Source organism: Nicotiana tabacum, chromosome 13 (assembly GCF_000715075.1).
Source record: "Nicotiana tabacum cultivar K326 chromosome 13, ASM71507v2, whole genome shotgun sequence".
Lineage (NCBI taxonomy): Eukaryota > Viridiplantae > Streptophyta > Magnoliopsida > Solanales > Solanaceae > Nicotiana > Nicotiana tabacum.
In genome coordinates, this window is record NC_134092.1 from 3,659,612 (window position 1) to 3,672,458 (window position 12,847).

At 39.2% G+C, this 12,847-nt stretch overlaps 1 pseudogene; it reads right to left on the minus strand.

Annotated features, from left to right (window-relative positions):
• LOC142168439 (cytochrome P450 714B3-like) overlaps positions 1–7,239 on the minus strand; it is a 65,511-nt pseudogene extending 58,272 nt beyond the window's left edge.
• Positions 7,240–12,847: the final 5,608 nt, after the last annotated feature.

Sequence of the window (12,847 nt, forward strand, 5' to 3'; positions counted from 1 at the left end):
CCATGGCATCGTCCTCGATTGGTGTAACTCTCTTAATAGGTCGAGCATCCTATTGAGATGATGAGGATCGTTGTCTTCTATGTAGAGAAGCTCCTTCATCACTAGCTTTTTCATCATCATCAATCATAACGGTGTCTATGACCGGCCTGGAAGGAGGACCAGTTACCATAGCCACCAAAGATGACTCAGGGGCATCAATCATTGCCATCTTATTCTTTTCCCCAGCCGCAGAGGAACGTCTTCTCTTCGGTTGTCTATCCTCCGGTCGAGGACTCCATAAAGAAGTGTTTGCGCCCGAAACAGGCCTGGAGATACCTGTTCGAGTCAGTGCCTCATGAAGTAGTCTTGTTGCATCAGCAGGATTAGCCAAGACGTCCTCCTCGGGGACAATAACAGAGCTCGCAGGTAGACCTACTTTCGTGAACAAGTCAGAAGGGTTCAACCAAGTTCTCCATATACAAAAACTGATGAATTCAAGGTAAGTTAAAATTACCATGATTTTTGGCCTTCCACCCGTATTTAAGGGCCAGTTCTTTCTACAAACGATTTTTGGGCGTCGTGATATCCAAGATATTTTGAACCCACTGGTTCAAACCATCCATCACCGGTGGGATCCATCGAGTTGCTGAAACAAATAAAGGATGGAGGATCAATACGACTATAAATAAATATTTAGTAAAAGGAAATACTAAACAAAGAGCTTATGAGTGCGGTTCCGAGCGGCCGAAAAGGATGAAGCCCTTGCCAGAATGATATCGTTGGTGGCGACTGCAATGAACCGTTCCATCCACCCACGGTCGTTGTCATCATCCATGCTAGACAACAAAGCATGGTGGACACGCTTGCAAAGGTTTATCATTCCCCGGCGAAAGATTTTGAGAGAATAGAGATTCATCATATGAGCTAAGGTTAGCTCCTCTCCAGTCTCCTGGCACAAGCGTCGAAGGCAGGAAACCGTCCTCCATACGGAAGTGAAGGCAAAACTCCGTAATCACGGAATCAAGCTCTCCACTCAAAGAAAACACACCCAAAAGTAAAAGGATACATGTAAAAGTATGTAAAACTTTCCTTAGGAAGGGTCACTCGCTCCGATAGATTAGGAGCAATGATATCCAACTCATGGAGACAAGAGTGGGTTGCTCTAGTGGTTAGCACCCTCGACTTCCAACCAATAGGTTGTGAGTTTGAGTCACCCCAAGAGCAAAGTGGGGAGCTCTTGGAGGGAGGGAATTAAAAAAAAAAAGATATCCAACTCATGGTAGTGATAGTCTTCCTTTACAATAGGAATACTGGAAGGACGAATGGAAGAAGGTTACCTACTAACAGCCCATGTACGAGGGTTAGCAGTAGAGAATTTCAATTCTAAGCCCTTTATGGTACTGAGTCTCCTTGGGATGATGGAACCCACCGTTGGAGGAGGAGAGTCATCGGCTTTGTTCTTGTTCTTTGAAGAACCAGCATGCTTGGAGGAAGAAGTCATTGAATAAGAAGAAGGAAAAGGTTTTTGTTTGAAGAGAATTAGAGAAAGGATGGAGAACAAAGATGCAAATCAGAAGTTCTAGAAAATATGAAGTGTAAAGGAAAAGAATGATGCGTATAAGTAACATTTTGGCGACTAAATTCATGGCAATGATTACCTCGATAATCGGCAAAAGTTGTGCTGAATCATGGGATGATACGTGTTTGGGGCATTAAATACGGAGAGACGTGCGTCTAATCAACCGTCAGAAGTCTTCAGAGGGAGTTATAGTAATTTCCGCAAAAAGAGTGTTTCTACCAACTTTCTGGCAACACAAAGTTATGTCACCGGAAAGCAGGTGGACTATTTGTATAGGGTGAAATATGATATGACACGTGGTCATCTAAAGGAAAGATACGTGGAACCCTAGACGGGGATGACCGAAGAACGAACACAGCCATTTCGCTTGTCACCGGAAGGGATAACGTTAATAAAGGTGTATTAAATGCTCTGCGCCCGGTAACATTTAATAAGAAATATTTTACAATATTAATAGTGATGGCCAGTTACAGAGAATATGACATTTATATTCACCGTTACATCTTCATCAATGAACCTCATAATTGATATTAAAGGAGGGCACAATCCTAGAAGCTACTTCCCTAGACAGAGTTATAAATAGTGAGCTCAATTATCATTGTAAAAGACATATATTGTCTAGCTAAACTTATACTACATTCAATACAAAGCTTAATATAATCTTACTTTCTTACTTTTTGATCTCATCATTGTTGTGTCCGAAAATCTTGTTCCCGAAACTGCCATCTCTGCTGTTTCATCTACATTTTAAGGTTAAGTATTGTACATTTCTTCAATTATTGCATTATTTCAGGATCATATTAGTTAACTTATCTAGAAATCACGTATAAATTCAACTGTACCATTTTATGGATAAACACTATTGTTTGTAGCAAATCGTTCTCGTATCCTGCTTCCTTCCTTTCTTTAACTAATTTTAATATCAAAGATTTAATCTTTTCTCTAGTGCCCAAGAATCCCTATTATAGGAATAAACCTGTTGCACCAAGTGCAAATATTTAGTTGCATATCAATAAAATACAAGGAAATCATCTCGTATGACCAACTACAGTTTGAATAAATGAAAATTATTCTACAAACGATTTAATGTATATAATTTTGACTTTGTCAAAACATAGAGTTAATTTCACATGTAGCTAGTCAAAGAATTTTATCTATAATAACAGTAAAGCCATAAAACTATTTTTTGGCTAAACTTTATCATTATAACAATGAATGCACTAGACTTTACTACTATAATAGTAAAATCACGAGGCTATTTTTATAACATTAAGGTAACTGAAATTTACCTCTGTAACGGTAAAAATGACAAAACTTTCTTGTTACTATGACAGTGTAATCGCAAAGCTTTATCTACTATAACGATAGATCTACCTATCAAGGCAAGTTTACTCTCATAAAGGCAAAATTTTGTGACTTTATTGTTGTAACGTGGTAAAGTTTAATTACTTTACAACAACAACAATAATAACTCAGTCCCAAATAATTGGATAAAGTCTATTTAATTTAACGAAAAAGGTTCAAATATGTCCTTGTACTATACGAAATTGAGCACATTTGCCCTTCGTTAATACTTTAGCTCAAGAATGCCCTTACCGTCACATAGTTGGTCCATATATGCCCTTACAGTCACATAGTTGGTCCATATATGCCATTTTCGAAACAGAATCCACCCAAACTAATTAGCTCTTTCGTTAATTGTATTAAAGTGTATTAAAAATACTATTTTCTTTTTATTAGTACTTTTTTCTTTACCTTTCTCTTCTCTTTCTTCTTTTTTTCTTTTCTTCTCTTTTTTTCCCTTTTTCTTTTTTCCATATCCGATTTCCTCCATTGCTGATGTCTTCTCCATTTTCGTCACAAATTTCACTTGACAAAACTCATGTATTCCTGCTAATTTTACTATCACAAACCCCACCACGTTCTTTCCCTATTCTCATAATTGCCATCATATTCAGCAAGACCAGAACCTCCATTTCCGTCACAAATTTCACGTGATTTTATTCCTAAAAATCAAACCTACACCACTAAAAGCTTCCCAGCGAGAAGGCTCTGGTTCTTCTAAAAAGGAGATGAAAATTGTCGGAGAATTTTTTTCGGTGGTGTTAATTAGGTGAAGGCAGGAATTCATGAGTTTTGTCAAGTGAAATTGGCGATGAAAATGGAGAAAGCATCAGCAATGGAGGAAATCGGATATGGGAGAAAGAAAAAAGGAAAAAAAAAGAGAAGAAAAGAAAAAAGAAGAAAGAAAAAAGAAATGTAAAGAAAAAATAGTACTAATAAAAAGAAAATAGTGTTTGTAATACACTTTAATATAATTAACGAAAGAGCTAATTAGTTTGGGTGGATTCCGTTTCGAAAAGGGCATATATAGACCAATTGTGACTGTAAGGGCATATATGGACCAACTATGTGATGGTAAGGGCATTCTTGAGCTAAAGTATTAACAAAGGGCAAATGAGCTCAATTTCGTATAATACAAGGGCATATTTGGACATTTTCTGTTAATTTATTATGAAAAAAATAATAATTAGTAAGCAAAACTACTCATTCCTGGAATCCTATTAAATAGAAGAGATTTTGAGACATTCTGAAAGAGAGCTCCAATCTTGGAGAAGCTCTCTTCACCCTCAGAGTAGCTGCTTCCAAAACAAGCCTTAGATATTACATTCCCAGAAAAACTTCTTATTTATGGATCAATATTTATGTCTGCAATTCCACTCATCTGAGCCTCAGTCTCAGCTTTCCATGAGTCTTTGAGTATTTTTTGCAGATTCTTGAATGTGCACAATCATCCCCTGATGAAAGCACATGCATTACATATAGCGGTAAAGCCAGGACTTTTACTAAAAAGAGCCAAAATATTAAAGAGTAAATACACAAATAAGTCAAGGGGTAGAACATAGTATATATATATATATATATATATATATATATATATATATATATATATATATATATATATAGGAGTGGAGGTAGCATACAAGCTATTGGTTTGACCGAACTCATGAGTTTTTGGTTCAGTGGTTGGAACCTGAGTCCTGAAGATTTAAAGTTAGAATCCCGAATCTGCCTCATGAGTGTACATATATAGGACTGGGGTGGAAGTAGCATACAAGCTACAAGTTTAGCTGAACCCAGTAGCTTTTGGTTCAGTGGTTGGAACCTGAATCCTGAACTCATAAAATTAAAATCTCGGATCCGCTTCTGATCAGTGTATATAACTTAAAGTGAAAATAGGATTACATACCTTAACTTTGTCAAAGTGAAATTCAGGTGCAAGAATCTTTCTTTGGGAAGCCCTAAGTGTCCCAGATGTACCATTGATACCCTCACCAACCAAAGGCTTGAGATGTTTCCCATCAGAAGATCTGCCCAAGTCTAAGGATGTGCAAGTTGTGATCTCTTTCACTACATCACTTCTACTTGCATGCAGGTTTTGGGCATTCCCAATTGAAAATATGAGCAAATTCCCTGTCCATTTTAATACCACAAAATTAGAAAATAACTTATTATAATTGCTTATCTAAGTAGTCAACTATAGGTCAAACAAAATGAGACATAATTAATGTCAGGTCATATTTTGTGCTCTTCAATTTTCAAATTCACTAATTACAATAAACACTATGTTGGAAACATATCCCTTAGAAAATATTTTTCAGCATTTGATTGGTGTATAAAAAGTATCGTTCGAAACAAATATGTAGTAAAAGATTAATAATCATAATAATAATAATACATAAGTGTTTCTCTCTCTAGAAACGCTCTCGGCGCATGTTTAGGATGACTATCTAACGTGCGATGCTGGCCGGAAAATGGGGGGAAGAGGACGACCTAAGAGAAACGCAGACAAGAGCCATAACATGGACCTAAGAATTGATGGACGACTACCAGGAAAAGGGCCAAATAAATCGCCCTTAGTAGTAATGATTGATGGAGAAAGGAAAACACCAATGCAAATGCAGAGGGGTGAGGAACAACAAAATGTGGGTAATCAAAATTCAATTGACGCTGTGAAAGATGGGCGACGGTAGAGTCTACAGTTAAAGCAAGCACCTCAATTTCACCTAGCCCTAAATCAATTGCAGTAGTGAGTGAGGAAATGAAGACTCCAATTGGAACCTCCAATTTGAAGACATTGGACCAGGAGAGCTCAAGCAATGGCCAATTTGTGCAGAAACGTTTGAATCAACTTACGACGACAACCAAGACGAGAACAAAGGGGAATCAATTACCCAAAAACAAAAATGGGTATAGTCAGAGCAAATACCGAACACGCAAAAGGCGCAGGACGGACAGAAAGCATGGGTTAATTTGTTTACAGAAAACAAACTAGTTGAGAAGGGAATGGGACTGACCTATATCCCACCGGTGATTGTTGATGGGGAGATGATGGCCCAAGTACAACAAGAGGAACTGGACAGGGAGACTGCAAATTGGAAGCATGCTCTAATTATGTATGTTGTTGGAAGTTCGATATCCATTGGAGCGATAGAGAGATTCGCTGCTGGAAATTAGAGCTACGTCACCAAACCTAAGGTATACTACCACAACGAGGGCTACTTTTTTGTTCGTCAATAAGCCTGTGATATCAAAAGTATGGGATCCTGGTTTTGACTTCAAAAAGAAAGTGCTCAGAATGATACCATTATGGATCAAATTGCCTAATCTTCCACTACAATGTTGGAGTTTGGAGTCACTCAGTAGAATTGGGAGTCTCTTGGGGAAACATGTGTATGCTGATGACTGTACTTCTAGGGTGGACCGGATCACATATGCTCGCATGCTAATAGAAATGGATATTACCGATGAGCTACCAAATACAGTCAAACTCAGGGACCCTCAGGGAAAGATCTTTACACAAGAGATCATATATGATTAGAAGCCTAAATTTTGTCAAACATGTCTTCAAATTGGTCATAATTGACAAGCACAGATTAAACGGGCGATTCCAATGCCAAAAATAAAGCCAGTTGTACAGAAAGAAATTTGGCAAAAGAAAGAATTAACGACAAGCAACCAAGCCATAACAACAATGCCATAACAAATCACTGAAATCCAAAAGCAGGCGGAGGCAAACAAAGGCCAAGATCAGAGGGATGGGTGGTAGGAAGTGAGAGGTAAATCAGCTGCAAAGAACTCTCAAGGGGGCAAAAAGGATGTGAACATGAATGCCTTAAATGGATTCAATATTTTGGTTGAATGTCTTGATATGCAAATGACTGAACACTTGACAACATCTCATGAAAAAGGGCAGAGTAGTCAAGGAGGAAGAGAAGATAGGCCACCAAATCCAAATATAATTCAATGAAGCTAGTTGTATGAAATGTTAGGGGTATAAATAAATCCTATAAGCAGGCAGAGTTGAAGAAGTTTATTAGTCAGAATAATGTAGGATTAATATCTATACTAGAACATAGAGTACATGCCCAACATGTTGGTCAAATAGTAAGGAATATTGCAAGTGGCTGGCAGTGGAGTACTAATTGCATGACAAATAGCAAAGGGAGAATATGGTTGTTGTGGAATGACAACAAGGTTGATGTCAACATAAACAGCATACACCACAACTCATGCACTGCTCGATGAATGATTCTAGTCAAAATATGAGCTTTAATATGACTGTAGTATATGGGTTGCATACTGATAAGTGAGGATTTTGACTACTTATTAGCGCCTTTTTATTTTTATTTTAATCCAAAATTGTTTAATTGTATTTCCGAAAACTGATAAAATATGCTTAATTGCAAGAATATTGGAAGATGAGCTCTAAAGATGAAATTCACTTCAAGAAAGAGTAATATGAACTTAAGGACAAAAACAACACAAAAGCTCCAAGTGCGTCCGCAGAATACCATCTGCGGTCACAGGTCATGAAGCAATTCCATCAGAGAAGATTGCAAGATGCAGACCACACATGAAATTATGCGTCCGCAGAAACTCAAATTCAACAAGAGTGCGGACCGCACAATTATTGTGCGGCCGCAGAAGAGCATGCTACGACCGCAACCATATCTGTGCGGACAGCAGAACAGCATGGTGCGGCCTTCGACATATTTGTGTTGTTCGCAGAAAGAGAGAAGTGCGGCCGCATGTTTCAAATCATTTCAGGCTGAAGTAAAGTGCAGACCGCACATGGAATTGTATGGCCGCAGAACCTCCGAAAGGGCAGTTTTGTCCGAAATTCCAGCACTGTATAAATAGAAGAGTATCACTTTTTTTAGGTTAATTTTTTGACATCAGCAGCCACACTAGACGGTTTCTTTTACTCTTTTTAGTAGATTTTGCTATTTTGAGCTTTTTGAATATCGATTTCATCATTTTAATTATCAATATGGGTTTAATTATCACTTCTTCTTCTTTTTCTTCCAATTTAAGCATGAGTAGCTATATTTTCACTAGCGTTGTGACTCAACCCTAGTGTGTAAACTTAATGGGTGTTTGATTTATTGCTTGTTTATGGTTGGGTATTGATTATCTAGCCTAGTTCTTGCTTTTATGTGAAGAATTACTGGTTGCAAATATTATTTCATGCCTATTTGACTTGGTCTCTACTTGAGAAAGAGAGACTTAGTCTAGAAAAACTTGACTATCAGGAAATTGGGTCAATCGAGAGATTAATAAGCCCAATTAAAGGGTTGAACCTAGAGATAGTAAAACTCGACTTGAGCTTATTATCAACTATTTTGTTCAATACCCATTTGGACTTGAGAAAGCCAAATTGGGCAAAATCACTCTCTGACCGAGAGGTAGTGAGTGGGTACTTGAGTGTTGACAGCTATAATACACCCCGACCAATAAAACAAGTTTTAAAGTTTATAACCCATTAGGCAAACACCTAGGTGAAGGCCATAGCCCTAGGCCTTTTATATCATTTGAAAAATAACCAAAAACAATTTCCTAGGTTCATTTTTTAAATCACAATCATAGTTTAATTTAGATTTTCAAACAAAACCAATTATTGCAGAAGTGCAAATTTAGATATACAAACTCACACGCTAAGATATATACTACTAACACCCATTCACATAGCTACCTGCAGAATTCGACCCCAACTCTTGTTGGATACTACTATTGCATCGACCGTTTTCATATACTCAAATAGAGGAGTGAAATTGGACGAGATCAATTTTTGGCACCATTGCCGGGGAGCTAAAAAACGGTGTTAGCTATATATTTAGGTGTGTTTTTGGAATATCTTCTTTTCCTTCCTTGTTACTAATGTGTGAGTATTGTAGGTGCAATCATGGCAAACAACAAGCTCAAAAACATAGACGTGGGGGATGTGGACGTTAATGATGATGCAATGGATGAGGTCCCTCTTGAACGTCAAGCCAATAGACGAGGCCGACCGCCTCAAGACAATGTACCCGTTCCACCCCCTCCTCCACCACGAGCGGCTTCACACCGGGTGTTACCGGATGAAGGGTATGCAAGTGCTATAGTCCCACCCCGTATTAGGGTGGGAAACTTTCAAATAACCAACGTGATGCTCACTTTTCTCCAGCAATGAGGGTTCTTCACCGGTGCATCGGGTCAAAATGCATATAAACACTTGAAGGGGTTCGTTGATACGTGTTGAGGGAGCAAACAAACAAATGTCTCCGAGGATGCTTTGAGGCTAAGGCTCTTTCCCTACTCTCTATGGGGGAAAGCTTTAGATTGGTTGGAACGTTTGCCATATCATTCCATTCGTACTTAAGATGAACTAGCGGAGAAATATATTTCAAAGTACTTCTCTCCCGGGCACATGGCCATCCTTCGGGATGAAATTCTAGCATTCAAGCAAGAGCCCAATGAACCACTACACGAGATATGGGAAAGATATAGGACAATAGTGAAAGAGTGCCCCAATAATGATATGACGGAGAACATGATTCAACAAACTTTCTATCAGGGGATCAATACCACCAACCAATGTGTAGTGGATCAACTTGCCGGTGGAAACTTCATGACTACGCCTTATGCGGAGGTGTGTGATATTTTGGATGAGATGGCGGATACTTCATCGGCATGACAATCAAGAGCCAATGTTCCATAAGGTGATCCAAATGTGATTCTTCTTCATAAAGAGTTACATGAATGGATAAGCCATAGCCGAGTTGACAACCACCATGAATCAATTGGCAAAAGCTCAACTTCAACAAGTGCAAAACCCGAGGAAAGTCAATGCTATAGGGGGAGTCAATATGATGGTAAATAAGAGTAGAACAAGAAGTCCACAAGTGCAACAAAGAGTGGACAATTTTGTGCAAGAAGATAGTAGATTTGATCAAGGTGATTCTTACAACGATCAAGAAGAAGAGGTCCAATATGTGAACAACTTTCAAGGGCAAAGAAATAACTTCTAAGGCCCTAGTCAACAACAATGGAAACCTTCGAATAATCAAGGCAATTGGAATTCTAACAACCAAGGTAATTGGAATAGTGGAAACAATCAAGGCAATTGGAATAACAACAATCAAGGTAATTGGAGTGGAAGCAATAACCAAGGAAATTGGCAATACAATAATAACCAAGTCAATTGGGGAGGCAACAACCAAGGCGGGTAGAATAACAACCAAGGAAATCGGGGGTCGGGTTTTCAAATACCCCCGATGTATCAACAACCGAGCAACCCATCTCCTTATACTTCTCATGGTCCTAGTTCCTCCAACAATGAAATGGTTCATATTGAGAACATGTTCAATCAAATGATGGAGAAGAATGCCGATTCTGATGCTCAACTTGCTTCACACAACACATCAATACGAAACTTAGAAGTGCAAATGGGTCAAATCTCTCATGCTTTAAATTCTCGTACTAAGGGGGCACTACCATGTGATACGGTGGTGAACCCGAAGGGTGGGAATAATATGGGGCATGCCATGGCCGTTACTACAAGAAGTGGAAGAGGTGGGAATGCACCTACCTCAAGTCAAAAGCAACTTGTGGATGATGAGCAAGTGGTAGAAGAAGAGGAGATCACGAACAATGTTGTGCAAGCAAATGATGAAGTGCGGATTGCTATTGATGACACAGCGTAAGAGACTCAAGGGGATATGAACCCATCTAGGGATGATGTGATTGACATACCTGAAATGGTAGTACAAAAAGCTAAGGCACCATTGGCTAAGCCACCTCCTCCCTATCCTCAAAGGCTATCCAAGAAAAATGGCGAGAATGAATTCAAGAAGTTCATTGATATGATGAAGAGTCTCTCTATAAATATGCCATTAGTTGAAGCCTTGGAGAAAATGCCCGGATATGCAAAGTTTATGAAGGACTTGGTGACAAAGAAGAGATCGGTGAATTTTGAAACTATCAAAGTCACTCACCAAGTGAGTGCAATTGTACATTCGATGGCTCCTAAGTTGGAAGATCCTGGTGCTTTTACAATTCCTTGTACCATTGGAAGTACCGAGTTTGCAAAAGATCTTTGTGATCTTGGAGAGAGTATCAACTTGATGCCCTATTTGATTTTTAAGACATTGGGAATTGGGCAACCAAGACCCACATCTATGAGATTACAAATGGCCGATCGTACAATGAAGAGACCATTGGGGGTGATAGAGGATGTATTGGTTCGAGTTGACAAGTTCATTCTCCCGGTGGATTATGTTATTCTTGATTGTGAAGTGGATTATGAGGTGCCGATTATTCTTGGTAGACCTTTTCTTACAACGGGGAAGGCTCTTGCTGATGTGAAAGCCGGTGAACTCAATTTTTGGATGGATGATGAAAAGGTGGTGTTCCACGTGTACAAATCTATGGGGTAGCCGAATAGCAATGAAGTGTGTTCGTTCGTGGACTTGGTGACCAATGTGATTATTGATGATACAAGTGCCACGATTAATGTGGGTGACATGTTGGAGGCCGTTTTGCTCAATTTTGATGATGATGATATGGATTGCTTCATGGAATGTGTTAATTCTTTGCAAGGGATGGGGTCGTACAATTATGCACCCCGGAAACTTCCCTTGGATCTTAAGAATAGGAAAACTCCTCATACAAAGCCTTTAATTGAAGAGCCTCCTATCTTGGAGTTGAAGCCATTACCTCCACATCTCAGGTATGAATTCCTTGTCCCTTGCTCTATGTTACCGGTTATTCTTTTCTCTTTTTGACTAACGTACAAGTTGACTCAACATTGGCGGTGCTCCACAAGAGGAAGAAAGCTATTGGGTGGACTTTGGCGGATATTCGGGGAATAAGCCCCGCATTTTACATGCACAAGATTAACTTGGAGGAAGATGCCAAACCCTCCATTGAATATCAAAGGAGACTCAATGAAGCCATACAAGATGTGGTCAAAAAGGAGATCATAAAGTGGTTAGATACCGGGGTGGTCTACCCCATTTCTGCCAGTTCGTTGACTTCTCCAGTGCAATGTGTTCTGAAGAAGGGGGCATAACTGTAGTCACCAATGATAAGAACGAGTTGATTCCAACAAGAACGGTGAACGGGTGGAGAGTGTGTATGGACTATCGGAAGCTAAATAAAGTCACAAGGAAAGACCATTTCGCACTACCCTTTCTTGACCAAATGCTTGATAGGTTGGTCGGCCGGGCATTCTATTGCTTTCTAGATGGATATTCGGGCTACAATCAAATCCTTATTGCCCTGGAAGATCAAGAGAAAATAACTTTCACTTGTCCCTGTGGCACTTTTGCTTTCAAGCGGATGCCATTTAGCTTATGCAATGCACCATCAACTTTTCAACGATATATGATGGCGATCTTTATGGATATGGTAGAGGACCACCTTGAATTCTTCATGGATGAATTTTTAGTAGTCCGGGATTCCTTTGATAATTGCTTGGCAAATTTGGATAAGGTATTGGCAAGGTGTGAAGAAACGAACTTGGTGTTGAATTGGGAGAAATGTCATTTCATGGTCGAGGAGGGTATTGTCCTTGACCATAAGATTTCAAAGAAGGGAATATAGGTCGTCAAGGCGAAAATAGAGGTGATCTCCAAACTTCCACCTCCAACATCCGTGAAGGGCGTGAGAAGTTTCTTGGGTCACGCGGGGTTTTACCAGCACTTCATAAAGGATTTTTCCAAAATGGTGAACCCTTTGTGCAAGATTTTGGATAAAGATGCTAAATTTCACTTCAATGATGATTGCATGAGAGCATTTGAGTTGCTCAAGTTCAAGTTGACAACTACTCCCACTATCACCGCTCCTAATTGGAGCATTCCTTTTGAGCTCATGTGTGATGCTATTGATATAGCGGTTGGAGCAGTTTTGGGGCAACATATCAACAAGATTTTTCATCCGGTCTACTATGCTAGTAAGACCATGAAT